Below are 24,178 nucleotides of genomic sequence, written 5' to 3' on the forward strand. Positions count from 1 at the left end.
TACATTCTCTACTATAGGTTGGAATTCCCACTCTCTGATAGTTAGCCATGATGGAATGGCACCCCATCTTGAGGATAACCTAGATGCCTCATTTTCTAAAAAAAAATCTGAACATGATCTATGTAATTCATGCATAATATTAAAAAAGTTTAAACGACTACAACTTGGTATAAAAATGCATGTAACATCACTCAGGATTGTATGGTTTTGAAATGAATGAATAAAAAAAACAGATACATTTTCTTAAATTTCTTTTTACCAAAACTATAACAAAACTGGTGCAAGAACCACAAAAATTTTACTTGTACATTGACTTTTCTATGGCCATTATCATTACAGATTTCAAGACAATGGTTTATGTCATTGACAGTGACACATACCTGCAAAAATATTGCTAAAAAATTAAATTCTAGTATTTTAAAGCACTATTATGCATGCACAGATATAAATAAGATCATCACTTCTTGAATTAAGAAAATGTCCACATCAAGTAGTACTGTTCAACATTTTTAAAAATTTAAATCTGTTTTTATTCATAAAATGTTTACAAAATGAAAGAAATAAGACAGATAAGAAGGCTTGCAGGCCCCCGTAGTAAGGACAGAACAGGTGTAAAGTATGGAGTCACATAACCAAAAAGAAAAATAAATAAATACATAAATAAGTAATAAAAAATAAAAATAAGTAATAGATAAATTATAGCTGATATATAAACTTAAGAGAGCTGTGCAACCAGAACATTTTTAAAAATAAAACAACGACTAAGAAAAAAATAAACTCCTTAAAGCCCCTCTCTATCCTCTCCACCAGGATAACCTAGCACATAAAAGGAGCTGCTGATCCTCATTGTATGTCAAGAGAATGTCAAGATCAGGAGCATAGTCGAAGCTGTGGATGATAATGAATTACCAAATTTTATTCTATGCCTTCTGGTGAACATACTGCCACAATAAAAATTGAAATGACACATATGCTGTTACCTCCTCCCAAAATTGGCAAGAGTGGTGGCAGATGACCAAAGTTATGTATTAATCTATTTCTCTTCCTTTCACAATAAGAAAATGGTGATGGAGGTTTTGAAATCGAAAACAGCCCTTCAATTTACATCCTCAAAACTTACATTTTTGCTGGACCTTTGCATGTAAACTTTGAATTGACGTTGATCCTTCCAAGCAGTCACGAACAAGTCCTGCGATGCCTACATCGGCTATCGATGAGGACCGGCTTGTACTACCTCAGCCACAAAAGATGGCTCCATGACAGAGTCTGAAATATTCCTGTAATCACTGGGTCTGGCGGCGCAGCCGGATACACTTCCGAAGACCCCTCATTCCTGGGATTTTTCCACTTGTCCCCCGCACTGCCATGGACACAGTTGGATCATTGTCACTATTATTGCTGTTCAGTTTGTGGTCACTTGCTTATTCTTTTCTCACTATGCAGAATATTCCCACCCTATGCTTCTAATAATTCCATAAGATGCTGCTGCCAGAAGGCTGCTTACTCTTGTACACCTCTCCCTCCCCCCCAAAACAAGGAACAGGGTAATGGAGCACTATCATGAGCCTACACGTAAATAGTCTTACATGCTCGGTTAGATTTGCTGTTCTATCCCTCAGTACTTTTGACATTGCATGGCAAGGCTTGTATGCAGGGTGACAGGAAGAACAAAGTGAAAATCATGTGTCACACAAATCGACTGTGTGAAGTGGCAACTCTGCAAATATTTTTGCAATCATAATGTAAAATTTTAACTAATAGGCCAGCATCAAATGCAGGTAAGTAGACCATGCTGTGGAGACCTAGGTTTACTTTGTAGGCTGAGGTATGCCCATTTAATACACTGCTGCTACTTTGGCTTAGTCAGTTTCCTAAATTATGCCAGTTATATCATATTACATAGACTACTGTACTAGCAGGTCCAATAGTCCACGTACTTGCATGTAATATGGAGGAATCAATCTGTGAATGTCCTAGTGGCTCTCTGGCTCATTAAGATAGTCTGAGTTGCTCAGGCAAATGCTATGTAGAGTCCCTCTTTCTATTGCTAATACCTCTCCCTGAACAACCAAGCATTCTGCTAAAAGAAAATTCCTGATAGAGACGGTCAACAGCATCCTAATCAGAATGTAGAGGCCCACTCCAGATTAAATGACACCAGCCTTGGTCTTCAGAAGGGGGTGATGCTCATCATTTCTTTTTAGAAGACTCAATTTTATTTGTTTGAAGGTCACACTTAACCCTTCATTGGTACTGTCATGGTAAGCTTTGTAAATAGGTTTGTAGCCTTTATATTTCTTGTATAAAAGGGCAACAACAGCTACAGCAATAATAGCCAAAATACCCTGGTAAATAAAGGTCTATTTTACTGGTGCAGGTGTGCCATCTCCTTCACTCACAGACACAAAGGTACTTGCAAGAGCCAGGCTTGCATCATCACCCAGTGTAATATTCATGCAATAGGTTCCTGGTCCGTAGAGGCTCTTCTTCGAGTCACCAAACATTCATAAGTAGTCACTACCTCATCACAGACTTCGTTTTGTGGGATTGTGCATGTGGAGTCTGAGATTATGGTGCAGGCATCAATGAGTATACTTGCTTGGCAAGCCACGACAAAGTCTATAAAAGCATTTTAAATTTCAGATGGAGAGACATTTGTCATTTCTACAATATTCATCTCCAAGATACCATCCACAATTCTAATGTTTGTTTTGTAATAGCCATAATGATCAATGAAATAGCCAGCAGCTGGAGTTGTGTGCATGTCTGTAGTAGTGTCAGTAGTAGGAGCAGTAGTAACGTTGGAACCTTCAGTTGTGACAAATGCAGTTTCAGTGGAGGGAAACTTTGTAGAATTACCTGTGCTATTGGTCGTCACAGAAGCTGTGGTAGTAGAAGCGTAGGTTGTAGGGATTAAAGGGGTGGGTGTAACTGGTTTGCAGGGTCCAGGAATGGCAGCTTTCACAGTTAGCTTAAGGCTGAAGTTTCCCAACAGAGTATAGGTGTGACTAGAAAGGGGATTACTGGAAACAAAGGACCCACTTCCATCCCCGAATGTCCAGTTGAAGGACACGGCTGCTTTGGCAAGGTAGTGACTTGGATCATGAAGCTTGACATCAAATGTCATAGGAGAATCCTAATAAAGATCTTATCTGAAGAATTGTGATAATTTTTCTAGGAAATGTTCACATATAGAGGGATTTTGTTCTGTCACAATGTATATTGCACTTGCTTTAGCAGCTGGATAGTGCCGTCTCCGATCCCTTCCATACGCAGACACTTCCATCACCTGTGTGCCAGCAGTGATATTTCTTGTATTGATGGATAGGACTGCAAAGGATCTCCCAGACAGTGCATAGTACTGACCCAGGATCTGGAAGATATATACAAAGTTCCTCCTCCTCCAGTTAGGGTGATGAGGGAAAGGAAGGCCATCAGGAAACTCACGTTGATCAAGATGGAGTTTACTTCATTGCATTTATCTACCTATTTGGTCCAGTTGTAAACATTCTGATCGTGGTAGCTAGAAGAGTCATTTCTGCATTTTCTATCATATACTATGTCACCATCATCATTCTCTTTTTGGAGTCTGGGAAACTGTAGAGTCACAGCAAAGGTAATGTTTGACCCTAACAGCACTGGGCTGTCACTAGTCAAGACAGCCTCCACCTTTCCACCTCTCCAGCAGTTTTCCCATCTGGCATCTCCAGCTTTCCAGGCAGGATGAAGCTGTTCATCCCAGGTGTTCCCGCCAGGAGACCATACATGGATCTGGCTATTAAGTCTTTGGTCATTCGACTGCTTTCCATGAAACATAACATCCTGAAATCTTTTTACAGCCTGGATGCCTGGGAACAGCCAAAGGCTGAGCAGCACCAACCCTCCCAATACAAAATTCTTCTTCATTCTGACAAACTAATTCAATGTTCAAAACTTCACCTTATGATTTACTTGCTACCTAATTAAAAAGCTGGGCAATTTTTGTAAGTATGACAACTTTAATAGTTTAAAGATAATATAGTATACACATCTACAAATATACAGATCACCACAGACCTGGGCAACCACAGTGGAAGATGACATCATGACTAAAGAAAAATCAACATTTATACATTCACTTCTTAATTATTCTATCAAGACAGTTAAAGTGTGTGTTTTCCGACCAATCATGATTTGTACTCATTTACTACACTACAATCATCGTTTTTATCATATTTACAGTTGTTTAATGTACAATGTGGCTATTCTAAGTATTGATATGTTTCAAAAATGCTAAATGATTTATAGTTTGCAACAGATATCACACCTTAGGGTTGTTACCTTGAAGTGTAGGTAGACATGCAGGTGTTCATACAAAAGAAGCAATCCTTAGAAATTACTACAAACGCTATGTAAAGTATTCAACTACTCTACATTTTTCTGTTTCTGTTCAGGTAAATACTAACTAAGGAGAGACAGCTGTTGTTTCACTACCCCTCATTCCCAAACAGGTGAAGGTTGCTGGAAGGCTGTATGTAGTCAAAGCTGTGGCTTCTATCTGTTAGGCGTTTAATGACCAAGACTGTGTGCAGTAATTGTCAGAGCCACAACTCAGCTATGTCTTCAGCAAGAAGAGAGAACTCACTCCAAATTGTGCACAACCTGAACAAAATTTGTGCAAGAGTTATACTTGTAGATCGCCTGTTTGCCTATTGAATAGCTGCAACAAATTTTGACAAACTGCTTCAGTTAAAGGCATTTTAACTTTAAGACTGGGTGCAAGGTTCTCTGTATCATGCAAAGTTGTTATGGCATTTAGAATGATATTTTAACTTAAAATACAGTTGTCCTCATACATACATATGTCCACGGGCAAGGACGAGAAGTTGTTTTTTATACAGGGAGTTAAAAGATCAATTTAAGCACCATAACAACCGATGCTCATTGCAGAGGTTATAGTACATATTGTTTCCTTATCGTGTAGTTGCAAAGACTGTCTTATAACTTCAAGAATTTACAAAGTTATAATTGCCCCTTTAGTGACGGACATCATAGGGCAAACTTTCGCCTCCACCTTTGCTGTCTAAATTCACCCAATGTTTGCATAGGGGGAGGAGTTGTAGAACACAATGTAAGTGCCTTGCCACCCTCTGGCTCATGAAAACTGAACACACCCATTTACAAAGATGATTTAAGAAAGAAAAAAAAATGACAAATGTGATAAAACAGAAAAAAAATGAATAAATACTGTTACATATTATCCGGAGACCATAATACATTTATTTTATGAAAATTAACGTTAATTCTTTCAAACTCCTATGAAAAGCAGTATTTCTGGAAAGTGCATTAGAGCTCTTGATTAGTACATGCAAATAAAAGGAGCATTTTTGATCAATGAGTCAGCTGAATGTTTTACTCCCATTTTAGGCAGAAAAGTTTGAAGAGCATAGAAGTAGAAAACAAACAATCCCAGTGCTATTTTAAAGGCTTGGTGTGCCAGCAGAGAGTAGCATGAAAACAATCATATAAAGTACAACATAATGTACTAAATGAACAATCCAGAATGGGTGGAGGAAAATGTCTCAAAGCCTAACTGTCTGAAAGCCAATATGCTTGGGTGTGGTTAAAGGTGTTTTTTTTTGTTGGATAGTTCTCATGAACAGTAGATTCTTCACGATCTGAAAATTAGGATCATTTTTCTTCATCAACAAAGTATTCATGTTTTAAAAAAATAAATAAAAAATTAAATTACAGAAAAAAAACTATACTGAAACACTTTAAAAAATGTTTTACGAAGTTTAAAATATCAAAAGTGTGTGAAGCTAGAAATATCTGTCTATACAGTCTTTGCCTATTATAAGAAAAAATGATAAGCCTCAGAAAAATGCAAGATTTTTAACCATGCTCAACGGAGTCTAAAATCTTTGATTGCTACCTTTCAAAGGGTGCACTTTATTCACAAGCATTTCAACAAAATCAATGGTAAAAAGTGGCAGCAAAATGACTCTGCCTTTCGGTCAGTAATACAGTAATACCTGCCTACCATGAGTCCCTATCTAGGAGGGATAGGTCCTACGTTGGACCCTGATGTATCTTATTTCAATATTGTCTGAGCGTATAACAGAGCTACACATCATTAATACCAAAGTATTGTTGTGTCTCTATCTTTAAACTACAATACATGGTTTCACAAACCAGTCTGTGTAAATAAGATACGTTGTTCTAGTTCTAAATTACATTTACACAATTTTTCCTAGAATGTCAGTGTCCATTTTTGGACAATTTAAATGTTGGTATGTATTTCATGAAGACATCTAGTTAAAGCCATATTTTCAACCATAAAAATCCAGTTTGGCAGAAAAAAAAAAAAATCACAAAAGTCAATATTCTTCAGTGATGCTCGGCGGATGATAAAAAGATACAGAATGGTGCATAAAGATGCTGACTGCAGTGTGCTAACCTACTCCACCTTATTCCAGTCTGCTAAATAAACACATATATTGAGGTCTAAGCCCTCAGAATGTACAACCTGTCTTGGCCCAACTATACTAACCTTTTATAGTAGAGATCAACAAGATACATATAAATTATGTGATATCTGTTGCAAACTATAAATCAATTATGAAATCACATATAATGTAACTGAACAAAAAAAAAGTAATTTCACCCACCGGTAGAAATTAGAAACAGAAATGTTTATTAATATTAAAATCCAACACAATTTAGATACTGCAATTACACAGGACAACAAGGTATCAAAGAACTAATTTTGTATAAATTGACAACATGTCAAAATGTTCCCCTTCTATTAAGTCCATATTTAATGTTTTTCATGTGATGGGTGAAGTTCATATGATAAATGGTATTATTTTATTTAAATATTACATAAATCAAGCAGTTTGGAGAGTAAAACTACTGGATATATCCACAGAATCAGAACATGGGAATTACGTGAGAGCTGCATTCAAACTGTATCAAAGTGATGCTGACAGTATGTCTGTAATTACAGGGAAAAAATGGAAACCTGATGACTGTTTAAGACAAATGAGTCCTGCAAGTTATACATTTTGACTTGTAGCCATCAGTTTGACAAATGCCATGGCTGCAAACAAGGAGAGTTGGATTCCTATGAATCTCTAATGATACTCGACAGATATAATTTGTCAATGGGAGGTAAAAAGCAGAAATGCCATGTTCATGTGATCAAACCGATTGCACAATGAGTAGAGAAATCAACCCTCAAAGTGATTTAAAACAAGCAACTCGAGATCATCACCAGTTGAAACATGAACACACAATAATAGCTTTGAACAAAAGGGCTTCTGGTAAAACCTAGTTATTACTCTCAAAATATAATGGAAACGGAGTTTGATTTGTGTTTCAATTTCTTTGATCAAAATCTTGGCCTTAGCATTTGAAGATTTCGGTTTTAAAAATCTCTCTCGCTCACACCACCCTGAATCCATGTTTGTCTGTTCTTCAGACATACAGGCACAGCTGATACAATACACTCATGCAAATAACCACATACAATGCCATGCAAATTTGCAGTAGCGATTTCCAGAAAGGGATTTATGGCAGCTGGCACCATCTGATTAGTATATAAGCACACACACATGCAAACACACACACAGTAAAAAGCAAACAATACAGTACATACTAGCGCACATAATAACGATACAGGAAAATGTATGTATTATAATACTTTTATATTATATGTACTTTAATACTTTCACATTCAGGCTCCATACCTTAACTGCTAAATATCAAGTGAAATAAATTGCCATTCAAGCCTGAGAATGTGATTTATCGCAAATGTGTATAGTTTGTATACTTTATCATACCTGAAATGTACACAAAGAGAGCAGGCACTAGCTATGGCCTTTGGGTCATCAGTAAAACCCAAATTAAAGCTTTTTAGTACCGTATGATCTTTTCTTATCAAGTGTGACAGTTACAATTCTGAAATCTAAAACCCTGATATGTGTTCAAATAACCAGGCCTTCCTGAAAAAAAAGAGTCTACATCTGTCAGCGTCCTTTATTGAAAAGTGTGTAAAGTGGCTCTATCACTTTCCAGGTTTTCCTTTAAAATGAATCCTTTTGTGTCCCCCTATTTTTTAAGAGCAACCTTTTCTCATGTGGAGCATGATCTTTCACAAATGTTGGCAATAGGTAGAGCTTAAACAATTTCAGTTGCTAAGCTAATTTACCAACAATCCATTAAAGGAATCACAAAGACGTGCAAACTGAAGACTTCACGGACAGAGGAGAACAAAATGGAGGTGCCCAGGTATTCAAGGTATTACTTTTTTGCATATTTTAAAAAGACTCAGACAGTTGATTGTTCCGCTGAGTGTCTGGTGGCCACAAGGTAATTTTACTTTTGAACCTGTTCCTCGCAGCCCTGCCATGGTCTTCCTCTCCAGCTCCTGACATTTTAACTGCAAGTGGCCCATGTCAGTGTTGTAATCACACTCATGTGTGATAGTAAAACACAGAGGACTATGGAGAATCCTGTGAGACCCTCTGTAGACAATGCTCTTTTCCCTTACTATTGCCGGCTGGGGAAAAAAAAGCAAAACCTGATGGCGGTAGTAGATCCTCCTTTTGTCAAGTTGTGTCAAGTTTAGGAAATATACTAAGACTAAGTAGTATCTTTATTAAATACTAATTTTGGATTGGGTTCGGTATCAGAGCCTCTTTTAAATATCTGGAGCAAGAAAGAAAAACTAATACATATAAATAAAGGCAATGGACAAAGAGGGAAATAATCATTAAACCATTATTTGGTTGTGCTTTTCTATTCCGCACCGAACATACTACTAACAAAGCAGAAAACAAATATTTTAAGCATAGATCCACCAACAAATGATATATAACAATACCAAGACTGTGGAAGGAATACAAGTTATCTTACTCTTATCAACTCTGGAACTGGGTTCAGGTTTTTGATCAAATCATAGAAAATGTGACAATCTTTGAATGCCAGCAAAAATCTGTATTTGAGCCTTGCAATAAAAGTAGATGTATATTTCAATTACCATACACCAAATTACACATGTAGATGGGGTCCGTAAGAAGAATTATATTTAAAAAAACACACCATAATCAAAATGGTTAATCATAGCCAAACATTGATTTTCTATGCCAGATCAAACACTGAAAAGGGGTGTAATTTTATTTGAAGATTGCAACAAATTGTAAGCATAAATACAATAGGATTACACAGTTATCGAAGCAACGTGAAACCTGAGCCCTACCTAACACCCTCTCCATCCATCTCAGCTTACTTCATACACAGACTTAACCTAATAACGTATGTTGAATGACTAGACTATGAGACAAGCACTGCTCTTAGGGAAGCAGGAAGAATGTCCTATTAAAATTACTGTCACTCAAGTTACGTGGTAAGTCACATAATGTCCGTATTGTCGTCAAAATTGGTCTATAAGAGTCAAATAAAGCGCCAGATTTTTAACACAAAACATGCAAAGTCTGGCGATGCAGAGTTGGATGCAAAAAGTCTTCTCAGCATGAAATCCATTTCCATGAAATGAAAGATTCCTAGCTAGATCCTTCTGGAGTCTGGGGTTTACAGTCTTCAAAATATAAACTTTCACAAGGCTAAAATAACCCTGCATAATACTGAGAGCAGTCAACTCAATGCATTTCCACTGCTTTGCTGATAGAAAGTACAGTAACCTGATATGCTGTGCTTGCCTTCTGTGGCATGGAAGAATTTAAAGAACTATCGCATTCATAGATAATGCGCCCAGTAAGTGCTCCAATCATCCAGCAATACACAGATGATCAAGGATACAGCTGCACTTACGTGTACATTCCATAAATCTAATTCCATGACACGAACGTTCTATATACCATGTATTCTATGCATATATAATGTACTCACACAAACAATACAAAATGGCCATGTTTTATATAAGCTTGAAAATGTTAGTAATGCTGAAGTATATGCAAATTAATACTTAATGCTTTTAAATTAAATGGAAACGCCTGGGTGGGCTTTAAAATTTATTGTATCTGCACTATAAAAATAATGCAATATAAAAAACAAACAAACAAAAAAAAAAACACCTAACACATAAATTAGTTAGTACGTACCAAAATAAAACAATATTTCAAATGTACATAGATTATAGGTGTCTTTTCGTATTTTTTGGCCTCATCACAATTTTAATAACTTTTAGCCTGATGTGGCTTGTAAGATTTACAACACTGAAATAAAAGCCAGGGCTGTAGTGCAGAGCCCCAAAAGGCATGAAACATCATCTGTTTATGACTGGGCATCAGTACACTCCTATCTTAATCCAGTGATGGGCAACATTCGGCACTCGAAAAGTTGTGGATTACATCTCCCATGATGGTTTGCCAGCATTATTTTTTGCAAAAGCATTATGGGAGATGTAGTCCGCAACATCTGGAGCAGTGCCATCTTAACAACATTATGGGCCCCAGGACAAAGCAGTGCACTGGGGCCCTGCCTACACAACCAGTCACAGGAATAAAAATTTAAATTATTTATATAAAATAAAGCTCATATTTATTGTTACCTCCAACAAATGCAATACATTCATACAATACAAACACACAGACTGCTGAATACACACACACGGACTGCAGTGAGGGGTGCGTGTGAGAGGGCTTTTGTGTGTGTGTATTAAAGGGATTTTGTATTTATTTTTATTTAAAAAAAAAAAAAAAAAGCTTCATGTCCCCCCTCAGTGCCACCACCCTTCTTCTTACCTTTGGTGGGAGGCGGGGGGAAATGCCAACCCTGGTGGTCCGGTGGTGAGTAGTATAGATCTACAGATATAGATCTTTAGTCCTTCAATGAGCTGAATGCTATGTCAAAGCATTGCCATGGCAAAGCTCAGATCATCATCCTCGTAAGAGGAACTGCATCCCAGGTCCTCTCTCCCTCCCATCTTTTATCTCCCCACCGCCCCGAGAGGGCCCAAACCAAGTGAGCAGGATTGGCTCTCCGTGGGTTGGCATGGGAGATCAAAGGATCTCCCTTGTCGGCCTGGTACATGGGCAATGCTGTGAGGCCCCTATGCTTGTGGGGCCCCCGGGCAAGTGCGGAAAGACGGCCCTAATCTGAAGCACTGAAGATTGTCAATTCCTGTCCAACTCCTATATGCATTGACAAATATTGTTATTCAACAGTAAGTCAATGAGACGGATTCTTACAGAAATGCGGGTCTGGGAACTACAAAAGTGAATGTGGTCTTTTGTTATATAGTCATGTATAGTTTTTCAGCATCCAAGGCATTTATTTTTCTATTATGCCTCTTGGTTTGCAGATGTTGTACAGGGATATATTGTAGGACTTACTTTTGCCAGTGGAGTACGTTTTCAACTCAATAACATTTAGTTTTTTTTTTTATTATTTAATACATATATTTAACCTGTAAGTGTCCTCTACAGCAAGGGACATGAAGTTACATTCAACATGGAAGCTGTTCAAGCAATAAAGCTGAAATTTAAGTACAGTCTGGTTTCCAACATATTTCCAGGGAGAATTTGTTGGCATGATTTGGCCCATTATAAAAAATTACTCAACTCTTATATAAGAGCGAAAGAGCCCTCCAAACAGCATCTCATTTCATGAGCTGAAACGAACCACTATCAGGTCAACAACGGACTTTTGCTAATTTTTTATGTGGGTGTATTCTAGGGCTGACAAAGTCAAAGTTTTTTAATCAACTATTGGAATTCAGACCAAGAGAAGTGAATCTGGGCACCATCTGTATTTTTCGAATCTGGACAATGACTTAAACCATTTAGTTAATTTACAATTGCATTTAATGTATGCATCAAAGCGGTCCAAGTACATGGAGTGTCTCTTTAATTAAACTTAAAGGTTGGGCTATTATGTGCAACTCACCGATTGTACAAAAGACACACAAAATATTTTTGTAAATGTTCTCAAATCCTGACAGAAAAATGGCAATATATACACATCACGAAATGAAAAGAAAACCTACTTTACATCCACATTTTGAAATGTATAAACATTAAGCAGATAAACAAATTGGCCTACTCGTATACAAAAAATAAATAAATACATGAAAATCAAGGGAAGTGAATGCCCTACTTTAAATTTTACTATTAAGCAAACAGTTATGAATTAGAACATGTCAGTGTGATCTACTGTACTGGCTCCTAATATTTGTAAAAAAAAAACAAAAAACTAGCTATAGAATTCCAAAATATGTTCTCCATGTTGGTTGGTCTCCTTGCGCAGTGTACAGATGGCGAGAGTTAACATTCCAACTTAAGGACATAGTGTTAAGTTATAATTGGATCATGATCGCTTAGTCCTATGAGATGGGATCACATGTTGTCCTGAAAAACGGCCCAGGGGAGATCATTTAAAGTAGCAATGCATGCTTGTGGCCTATTTCTTGCTGGTGTTGCGGTTTACAAAGAAATCTATGTTGTAGCATAGCTATATAAAGCAAAATGACAGACATCTATGTAACAATGGTATCTTTACTGGGGAGGTATGGGCATCCTTCATTTGGCTGAAGGTCAATTCACTTAAAAGTGAAAATGCCTTTAAGGACAACTGTCATCAAGATGTATTACATTTAATGAAACTTAATGATTTTTTTTTTAATGTTGTATATTGAATTTTTTATTTATTTTATTTTTACAAAATATTAACAAAAATTTGATTTGGGGGTCAAAAATTTGATGAGCAGCCATGTTGATTTAGATTCTAGTGTTATCTGACCAACTGTTGCTCAACCTAACTTGTCTTCTAACTTGGCAGCAGAGCACACAGAGCTATCGCAGCAGCAGGCACGTTAGCTTGAGTAGCAGCCATGTTGGGTCCGACTCTACTACCTAACCCAACATGGTTGCTCAACCAGATAAAAAAAGTGATTCCCCGTCAGTCCATAGCCCTGGCAGAAAGCAAAGAAAAAACAGAGAGGTGAAGAGAAATGAAAAAAATAAAAAAAAATTATTTATCTTCTCGAGATATTTGTCCTGACTGTGCCTGGACTGAACTGGATTATGATGCAATTTGCTAAATCTTTACAATAAATGTAAAAGAAAATGGAGCTTCCCATGCAAAAAAAAAAAAAAAAAAAAGTTAACCTAACGTATAGATGGTTATCAATGTTTTATGCAATGGTTCCACCTTAAGAATGCAGAATAGAAGCAACTTACATAAAGTTTTGCATGCATACATGTTGCTGAAAGATAAAGAGTTCTCCTACAAGAAAACATATTGTATAGTCTACTAGTATAGTTTAGTGGGTAAGTACGATGCTAGGTTAGCACTGCCACACCTACATGGCTTTTATTGTAGACTTGAGACATGTGAGCAACACTAGTTTACATTTTGGTAAACCAATGTCAGATGTGCAAGGCTTTCGAAAGATTAAAGACAATTGTGGTTGATGAAACAGCAGAAAACTAACCACTGAATGGTCTACTGTTTGAAAATAATAATTACTAACAGGGAACATCTAAACAGCAAAAAGCACACACACATTTATAATAAATATTGCGTGGCTGAAATCAATCAACAAGACATACATTTTAGACATTTGGTAAACTCTGCAATATGATGTTACAAAGGGAATGCACAGCAATGAATGATGCAATAAATACTAGAACTGGTATTTTTGTAGTAACAAACAGGAATACATACAAAAATATAAAAATGCACAACTCAACACAACTTAAAGGGGCTACACAGCACACTATAACAGATAAAATAGAATGAGAGGATAGAATTAAGGACTCGTTGCACTAACCAGTGATATGCTTGAGAAAATATGTACAGGAAGAGATCAAAATAGATAGATACACATCATTAAAAACAACAACATGTTAGGATGCCACTTGATGGATTATAAAGCGTGCGTCTTATTGTTATATGAAAAACATGTAAATATGTAAACAAAAACAAAAAAATTAACTGATGGAGCTTTATCCTTAATGTCTCTGGAGATTTTCCTAATACTACCCAACGCATTTGGCATTGAATTCACTGGATCTACTCAGACAGAACTCATTGTTCAGCTCTGTTATATATTATTCACAATCTCTTCTGCTTTTATGTATCTCTCACTCATAATTTATATAACGTAATGTGGACTGAATTTTTGGCCAATCCCCCCAAATTAAAGAGCGTAATGAGTTTTGTGCTATAAAGTACATGTCTTTGTCTGGGTGCAAATCACTTATAAAAAGTCAAACAGTTACTAAACAGCTTGACTACTTATAATTGAAGAGGGTGCTTAGACACTCTTCGTACAAGTGTTCCTTTAAACAAGTTGATGAATTAGCCAACTGGGAAATTTGACCCCCAAAATATATCTGTTGGACAATAAAGAAAAGCCAATATTCACAAAAAATAACTCAACAAAAACAAGGATTACATCACACTAAAAGGGAACAAAGCCTTTAACAATCCCTACATTTAGTTTAGTAACTTCTAGCTAAAAGAATAGGATCCAATCACACTTGAGAGTGCAGGTACTGGATTTTAAATACGATATTTGGGACAAAGATGAAGACTGCTTTTCCTACTAAGAAAGGTGGGTAAAAGAATTTTGCTATATTTACTTACCCAGATACACTGTACATAGAAACGGTAAACAAAAAGGCAAAATTACACACAAGTAATACTTACTGGCAAAATATGAAAAGAGCTCTCAATTTATTAAGTGACACATGAATACGTATTAGAACAACACATAATTAATGTAACAATGACACTGAAAACAGCCAGTGCAACCAGATGAACAAACTAATGGTGAGCTCCAATGTTTGGAGATCATAGGTCATTCACAGTGACAAGGTGTCTTTATAGCTCCACATAAAAAGCACTGGGCATTATCACATTAAATCAGTCATGAAAAGGATCTTTATATACACAAGAGTCTGGTTGTGGTGAATAGTTGCTCAGAATGTGGTTTCTATAGAGAATGCCTTTTCTATTCTTCTTGGAACACTTAGGCACAAATATCTCTCTCCTGTCCTCCCTAAATTGTTTCTCTGCTGTAAATCATGTTCTAAATGCTCATTTTTTCATAAATAAATTATACAGCCCATCTAATGGTAGAGTGATTGATCACTTCTTGGTTTGCTTTTACAGCTATAATCTCTTTGCACCAAGTTTATCATTCGAAGCTTGAATAATTCAAACTGCAAAATTAAAGAATACAGATACACCAAAATGAAATCTTGCAGATACCATAAAATGGAGGGATAATACGTTTGAAATAAAAAGCAAAAATACATTTGCATTGCCATTAATTTCTCTGCCACCCAGACAAGAAAAGGTTTAACCATAAAATGGAGGGATAATACGTTTGAAATAAAAAGCAAAAATACATTTGCATTGCCATTAATTTCTCTGCCACCCAGACAAGAAAAGGTTTAACCCCTTAAGGACACATGACGTGTGTGACATGTCATGATTCCCTTTTATTCCAGAAGTTTGGTCCTTAAGGGGTTAAAGTTCATACACACATGTTAAAATACAAGATACACAGTATGGCAAGCAGCATACAACCACAAGTGAGAAAGAGGTATTCTGGTCCTTAAAGGACCACTATAGTGCCAGGAAAACATACTTGTTTTCCTGGCACTATAGTGCCCTGAGGGTGCCCCCACCCTCAGGGTCCCCCTCCTGTCGGGCTCTGGGGAGAGGAAGGGGTTAAACACTTACCTTTCTCCAGCGCCGGGCGGGGAGCTCTTCTCCTCCGATCCTCCTCCTTTCCTCCCATTCGGCTGAATGCGCGCGCATTCAGCCGGTCTTATAGGAAAGCATTATCCTATGGATGCTTGCGTACTCTCACTGTGATTTTCAATGACAGCCACTAGTGGCTTTGAGGGCTGGATTAACCCATTTAAAAACATAGCAGTTTCTCTGAAACTGCTATGTTTATGAAAACATGGGTTAACCCTAGCTGGACTTGGCACCCAGACCACTTCATTAAGCTGAAGTGGTCTGGGTGCCTAGAGTGGTCCTTTAAATTCATGATGACCTGTTGCTTTTGAGGTAACATTCTATTGGTTATATTTTGAAATAAACCCTGCCCCCTTTTTCTTTTCTTTTTAGTTAAAAGTTTTTCCTATTTATAAAAAAAAAAAAAATCAACTGGAATCCAAAGTAAATTAATCTTCTTGCCAGTGTTCTCTATGTGTGGCTTGTGCACACACCAAATGCATCATGGGAATAAGATGCTGACCATGTTTGTTTTGAAGGTGGTTTATGGGTCACACACAGATGTCCCAAAGAAGGAAACGGTATCCCTCTGTCCCTCTTCTATCCTAATGTCTCTTTTCAGGGCCACCCATTTTGTTGGTGTGTCCAAGTGCATAACAGAGCTTCAAAGCAATAATATTCACAATAATGTGCCTTTAAACTACAATAGATATGTAAAAAAATAAAATAATAATAATAATAATTTTATATATATATATATATATATTTATATACATACATATCAGTCTATGGAAATCAGATACAATGTTCATGCTCTACATTACATTTTAGTTGCATAATTGTTATTACTAAGTCACCTAAGATTTCACAAAATAGCTCCACACCCTGGCCACACCCACACCATATCCCTCTTTGTCCACTTGAAATGTTGTGAGATATGTATATAGAAATTAAGCAATCATTTATAGTGTCCTGTAACAATTGACTTGCTTGGAAATTGTTTCATGTTACATTTGTATGATATAAAAGTGTCTGTCAACTAATTGTGTATGCTTTGTTACAAAAATGCCCAGATGCCCACCTGTCAAGAGTTCTGTTGGTAAGATGCAGTTTCCAGAGAGTTCTATTAACAATATGGAAATGCATCAGCCCAATTACTATGAATATGAAAACTGGCACTAATATTTCAAAGGAAAATGTTATAATTGCATTAATTTCAAACAATGTTCATTTGCACTAGTGCGCTTTTAGTTTACTTCGTCTTTTGAAAGTTTTGCAATATTTGGACAATCTTACATCAGAATAAAAATAAATCTAATTTCATGCGGATACCTGCCATTTTCCTACCCATGACATCCTCTTCTAAATACTAGGGTATATGATTTATACAACACCCTGCAATCACACAAGTGCTAGTGTAGCTAATACGGAGACACTGTTCCCTCTAAATATTACTTCAAGTTGTCCACTACTTCTATTCCAGCCTTAATATCTGGACAGGAACTTACTAAAGCATCATATACACCATGATTTTTTTTTATACATGATGACCTGATGATAGATGCAGTTTTTGGAAATACATTTAAAAACTGCTATAACTCCAGCACTCCCTCAGTTCCTACAGGAAGTGTTGAGAGGGCTGACATCAAACACACCACAGTATAAAATGCATGTGCAGTGTTTCCACATATAAATAAAAATAATAAGATAATCAATATAAAAGAAAGTCCTCACTGCTGTGCTAAGCATTTATAAGTGGTTCCTGTCTATTTCTTTAGAATATATGGCCCACTGACACGCCATCATGCATGCGTTCTGCCTGTAGGGTTTCTGAAAATGGTGACGGTACAGAAACCACTTCTTGACAGATCTGACTATCTTATTTTTTACAAGAAACAAACAAGTTCATTTTTTCCCTTCACAAAGTAAATCCTTGCAAAGTATCAATATTATATTGCTCACATTTGCTAAGAAAGTACACTGCTTGATTAAAAATGCATTTTGGTGTGGCTTCTGCAAAATGTGTCCAATTAAGGCTTCCACATTTAAATAAAGATGCTGAATAAAAAGCAGGAACACACATGCACAAAATATTCCAATCTAAACTCAGTAAGACATACAAATTAAGTTACAGACAATGCTTACCTTTCAAAAGAAGACCACACAAGCCAAAAAAAAATAAAAAAAGTAAAAGAGTTTTCTAATCATTGTGACCACATCTCGTGGCCTAATGCTCAGTCAATCATAGCTAAGAGTTCACACAGAATGGGTTTTTCACTGGGCCACTGATCCTTTTAATGGTTGTAAGGGAATGATGTTGTAAAGCTGGCAGAAGACCAATGTCCTTATAAGCCTATTTTTCAAGACTATTTGTGAAAGAAAGCAGTTGATGATAGCAGCAAATAACCACAACGCTAGAATGCATTACTTGTAAGATGAGCAGTTGGCAAAGACAAACTCTTTAAATTCTACTTAACAAAAGTGTTCCTTTCATAAGAAACACACTATTAGCAATTTGTTCACTTCAGCATAACAATTTGTATCTCAGCTAAAAAAAAAAAAAAAAAAAATTCCAGCAATAATTAGATTTCTCAGAATTTGCGTTCGCAAAAAAACCTTAAAAAGAGACATCTACTATATGAGTTAAGGGAAATTATAGTATTAAGATAACGAATGAACAGTAATAAAATAAAAATGATGTATTTATTCTTTATGTTCCGGAAAAACCACATAACAAAAGAATGCTACAGGGTTACTAAGATACTAATAAAATGACAAGGTTATTTTTAAAGCGATAATTGACAGTAATTCAAAGTGAATTTCAAAACGTTTGACAAAAATAGCCAAATTGTATGCATAGCTGACACAGGAAATTTCCCAGTTCAGCTATTTTGGCTTCAAATTAGAAATTTCCTTTGAATCCTCAACAATGTTCAATGAATAACCCTGAGAGTTTTGCACACCTTGACTGTTCCTGGAAGGTTTAAATGACCCAAAAATCAAGGTGCCATTTCAAAATTAAATTGAGTAAAGAAAAATCAAAAACAAACCCAATATCATTTGCCATGAGGCAAGTAACAGTTAGAGGACAAAAACCCTGTCAGTCCTGTGCCAGTCCTTGCATGTCATACAATAAAACCTGTTGTACATGTGTGTGCACTCTGCAGTTGCTGTGTATATAATACATGAGACAGATCCTGCACTGGAGTGGCCAGTGAATGTTGAATAAGCAGCATTTTCCATTTGTGACTGAAACTGTTACAAACCGCATGCTTGGAAATGCTCACAGGGCAAGGCCTTAGACCTTGCTCTTTCTTACTAGTGGATGTAAGTAGGACACAAGGAATACTACTTGTGTTCTCAAACATTATTTCATAAAGGTGTTAATCCTTGGGGAAACAACGTGCTCAACTGTCCCCAAGTAAATCCAAGAGCACATCAACCTCTTTTTTGGTTGTGGTGAGGGACAGGAGTTTTTACAAAACTCTTTGGGGAGTAATTTCAGTTGGTAGGATGTTAACCTCCCCTAAGGGATGTGATTTAGCTGCCCTTGTTGTTCATAAAATACCACACATGTACCGTATATACTCGAGTATAAGCCGAGTTTTTCAGCCCATTTTTTGGGCTGAAAAACCCCAACTCGGCTTATACTCGAGTCAGAGTCTGTATTATGGCAATTTGCATTGCCATAATACAGACTGGGGGGAGAGGGGGGCTGGCAGAGCTGTACTTACCTGTTCTGCAGCTCCTGTCAGCTCTCTCCTCCTCCGCGCCGTCCGTTCAGCACCTCGGTCAGCTCCCAGTGTAAGTCTCGCGAGAGCCGCGGCTCTCGCGAGACTTACAGTGTAAGCTGACAGAAGAGCAGAACGGACGGCGCAGAGGAGGAGAGAGCTGACAGGAGCTGCAGGAAAGGTAAGTTACAGCTCTGCCAGCCCCCCTCTCCCCCCACTGAACTGCCACTGGACCACCAGGGAAGGAGAGCCCCCCTCCCTGCCATATATCAAGCAGGGAGGGGGGACGAAAAAAAAATAAGAAATAAAATAATAAAAAAAAAATTAATAATAAAAAAAAAAGGGGTATAAGGACCACTATGGGAGGGAGGGGGGTATAAGGACCACTATGGGAGGGAGGGGGTGGGTTAAGGACCACTATGGGAGGGAGGGGGGTATAAGGACCGCTATGGGAGGGAGGGGGGGTATAAGGACCACTATGGGAGGGAGGGGGGGGGGGTAAGGACCACTATGGGAGGGAGGGGGGGATAAGGACCACTATGGGAGGGAGGGGGGGTATAAGGACCACTATGGGAGGGAGGGGGGTATAAGGACCACTATGGGAGGGAGGGGGGGATAAGGACCACTATTGGAGGGAGGGGGGGTATAAGGACCACTATGGGAGGGAGGGGGGATAAGGACCGCTATGGGAGGGAGGGGGGGTATAAGGACCACTATGGGAGGGAGGGGGGGGGTAAGGACCACTATGGGAGGGAGGGGGGGATAAGGACCACTATGGGAGGGAGGGGGGGTATAAGGACCACTATGGGAGGGAGGGGGGTATAAGGACCACTATGGGAGGGAGGGGGGGATAAGGACCACTATTGGAGGGAGGGGGGTATAAGGACCACTATGGGAGGGAGGGGGGGGTAAGGATCACTATTGGAGGGAGGGGGGTATAAGGACCGCTATGGGAGGGAGGGGGGTATAAGGACCACTATGGGAGGGAGGGGGGGGGTAAGGACCACTATGGGAGGGAGGGGGGGATAAGGACCACTATGGGAGGGAGGGGGGTATAAGGACCACTATGGGAGGGAGGGGGGGGGATAAGGACCACTATGGGAGGGAGGGGGGGGATAAGGACCACTATTGGAGGGAGGGGGGTATAAGGACCACTATGGGAGGGAGGGGGGGGTATAAGGACCACTATGGGAGGGGGTGGGATAAGGACCACTATGGGAGGGAGGGGGGGTATAAGGACCATTATGGGAGGGAGGGGGGGATAAGGAACACTATGGGAGGGAGAAGGGGGATAAGGACCACTATGAGAGGGAGGGGGTGGGATAAGGACCACTATGGGAGGGGAGGGGGAAGTAAGGACCACTAGGGGAGGGATGGGGGGGATAAGGAACACTATGGGAGGGAGAAGGGGGATAAGGACCACTATGAGAGGGAGGGGGTGGGATAAGGACCACTATGGGAGGGGAGGGGGAAGTAAGGACCACTAGGGGAGGGGAGGGTAAGGACCACTAGGGGAGGGGTGAGTCAGGACCACTGGGGGGGGGAGTGAAGGAACACGGGGGTGGGGAGGTAAGGACCACTGAGGGAGGAGGAGGGGAAGTCAGGACATATGGGGGGGGGAGGGGGCGGCAAAAATTTTTTTGCCTACGGCGGCAAATATCCTTGCACCGGCCCTGCACACACTGCATTCACACACTGCATTCATGCACACACACACTGCATTCATGCACACACACACTGCACTCATACACACACTGCACTCATACACACACACATACGCACACACTGCATTCATTATACACACACTGTAAATAAATATTCAATTAATATATTTTTTTTAGGATCTAATTTTATTTAGAAATTTACCAGTAGCTGCTGCATTTCCCACCCTAGTCTTATACTCGAGTCAATAAGTTTTCCCAGTTTTTTGGGATAAAATTAGGGGCCTCGGCTTATATTCGGGTCGGCTTATACTCGAGTATATACGGTATTTTATATTTTCTTCATAATAAAATAAAAGGGAAATATATTTATACAATAAAAATAAATATGTAAAACACCCTCTCAGTCCCTGAAATAGTTCTGGACCTTAAAAGTTAATTCTTAACTTAGAACTTTTTTTTATAAAAACAATGAGCTAGCTTATCGTAGGCTTCGTAGTACTGTTTGAATTAAATACAATGGCCTTGAGCTAGGCAAAGGTCAAAACCCAGAATGGATTAAATATCACAGCTTAATATTAAAAATAATTACATTAAAAAAAAAGAAATCAACCATAGAAAAATTATAGACACCTTAGAGTCTTTGCTGTAGAATATTCAAATACACTAATTATTATGAGACACATATGTAAAAGCATACACAACCAGCACATTATAATGCTAAAATTATTATAAGTGACACCTATTTTACATACAGTTTCACTGTAACCACTTTATTTACAAGCTAGTAAAAACACATTTTGATGGCTAATACTATTAAAACGCATATTGAAATTAATGCCTTAAGGACAAATGACGGACATTTTCAGTCATGCTGGCCTTTTGCTTAAAACGGTTAAAGGGAAATAATAATTGACAAGACGTCAAAACAAACCAAATACGCTTAGTTTGTGAAGTAAATTCTACATCTATTTGCTGGCAAAACCTGGCAGTAATAATCGTGCAAAATAACTATTTTTTTTTCAAATATAAAAAATATTAAATAAAAAGAAATATACCCAACATACTTGAAACAAATCCCAGCCCCGAACCTCCAAAATATAGAAGGCTACGTGGATGAAAAAAAAAAACATTAACATTGTGTTATGGTTTTACTGGATGGAGAGTACTATCATATTTGGTCTTAAATCTAATCCCTATACATTACACTCCCTTAAAAAAAAAAAAATAAGAATGGTCCTTCGCATCTTCAGCCAAATGTCTCCATTACATGATTGCCATGAAGTCTGAGAACGCATACCTAAAATAACACCCGACATACAGTAATCCATTAAAACTTTACCAACTGGTGAAACAAAGAGAACATTGTTCAGGCTATTGTAAGCACGTGTATTACTGCCAACTGCCTTCCATTTTAATAAGCTCACTCTAAACTATACCGTGAACAATCCATATGCAATATAACTCTAATGCAAATTGTTACAGAGCATACATATTTATAATGTTATATATCTTTAATCTCGTCCATTAAAATGTTTACATATGGTTTAAGGAATTGAAAAGGAGACCCGCAATGTATTTTATATTAACTCTTAGGCATAAAGTCAGGATTTATCAGTTTTGACATTGCAAACTTAATTTCTATACGATATGACTAAAAAGTGGATAGCTAAGATGATATTATATTGGATGGAGGTCAAGACAGATGTACAGACAGACATTGTGCCTCCCCTCTCCATCCTTGTAATTTTTTTTTTTTTTTTTTTTTAATAATAGTGATGTTATTATATAGTGTACATAAAAACATTGTATAAATAAATACAAATCTGCTTTGAAATAATTTCATCATGGACAATATGAAAAAAAAAGAAAAAAAAAAATCTCCACCTCCATCTTGCATACATTGTCCAGCGGCCATGATGTCATTCATCTAATATGGGAGGTATTGAGACACAGCAGGGTTTGAACACATGCAAGGAATTATGTGTCTTCTGTTGATAGGAAGGAAAGAAATTAACCTTAAAATTTCCAAAAAGCAAATTAGACCTTTTTTAATATTGCCATATCGTGGGTGGAGACGAGGGATGTTATTATCATTATTGACATTGATCTAGTTCCCAATTATTCCGCAGCAGTTTATTAACTAAAATTTGTAATTATGTTTCACATTTTGTTAAATATAAAGTTTTAACATGCTGAATAATGCACAGAATTTAAACAAAACTATAATATAAAAGGAACCAAAAAGTGGTAAAACGTAAATACATAAAACCTGTGTTAATTATTTGTAATGCTTACTTGTATTTATAATAATATAATTAACTTAATTAAAATAGCCAATGCATGCACGCTTAAGCTGTTATTAGTTTTGCAAACATTTAATAATTAAATATAGAGATTTTGCAAAACAATTAAATCACTCTCCACCAAAAAAATAAAATGCCCAAACGTTTCCTTTCACATAAAATCTCACCAAATACAATGACAAAACATTTATAGGGACTTACGTTGCATGGTTAATTTTAAATTAACAAATAGAATCAGTAAAAACGGTTATCCCAACACACATACAAATGTATAAAAACGCTAACAGAATAATATAAGTTGAGATGAAAAAGTTGCTGTTACCTCTAAGTTTCTCAAAATTAAAAAAACAAAAAAACAAAACACAACAAACCCACACACACAACTCATAACAACATTTGTTTGAGCAACAAACATTCTGAAATAAGAGAAGGGGACTGCCAATCTAACCCTTTTGACTTTGTCTACTGCTGCTATTTAGCTTTATATAAGGTATGTCAGTAGAATAGGCATTTCTAGAGAGCACGACAGAAGCAGAACCAACAGAGATCTAATTATTGTTCCAGAGGAAATGACTTAGACAGGGAGCAAGTAATGGACGTTTTAAACTTTTAATTGCACATCTTTGAGTCTGCTTTGGACCAAAAGCACTTCATTATGTTTCTATAATCCGCACTCCTCTGTTGTACTGCTTGGGGCAGCACATCAACTTCACTGCAGCTTTTGATTTCCTTTAAAACATTGAAAGACTGCTGATGGCACTGACTGCCTGACAAGCATGGCATT

At 37.6% G+C, this 24,178-nt stretch overlaps 1 protein-coding gene and 1 pseudogene across 1 annotated transcript in view; both read right to left on the reverse strand.

Annotated features, from left to right (window-relative positions):
• The window catches only part of AOPEP (aminopeptidase O (putative)), a 579,895-nt gene that overhangs the window by 67,243 nt on the left and 488,474 nt on the right, over positions 1 to 24,178 (reverse strand). The gene's annotated exons all lie outside the window — the stretch shown is intronic.
• Positions 2,150 to 3,906, reverse strand: LOC134610493 (protein QNR-71-like; annotated as a pseudogene).

Source organism: Pelobates fuscus, chromosome 5 (genome assembly GCF_036172605.1).
Source record: "Pelobates fuscus isolate aPelFus1 chromosome 5, aPelFus1.pri, whole genome shotgun sequence".
Classification (NCBI taxonomy): domain Eukaryota; kingdom Metazoa; phylum Chordata; class Amphibia; order Anura; family Pelobatidae; genus Pelobates; species Pelobates fuscus.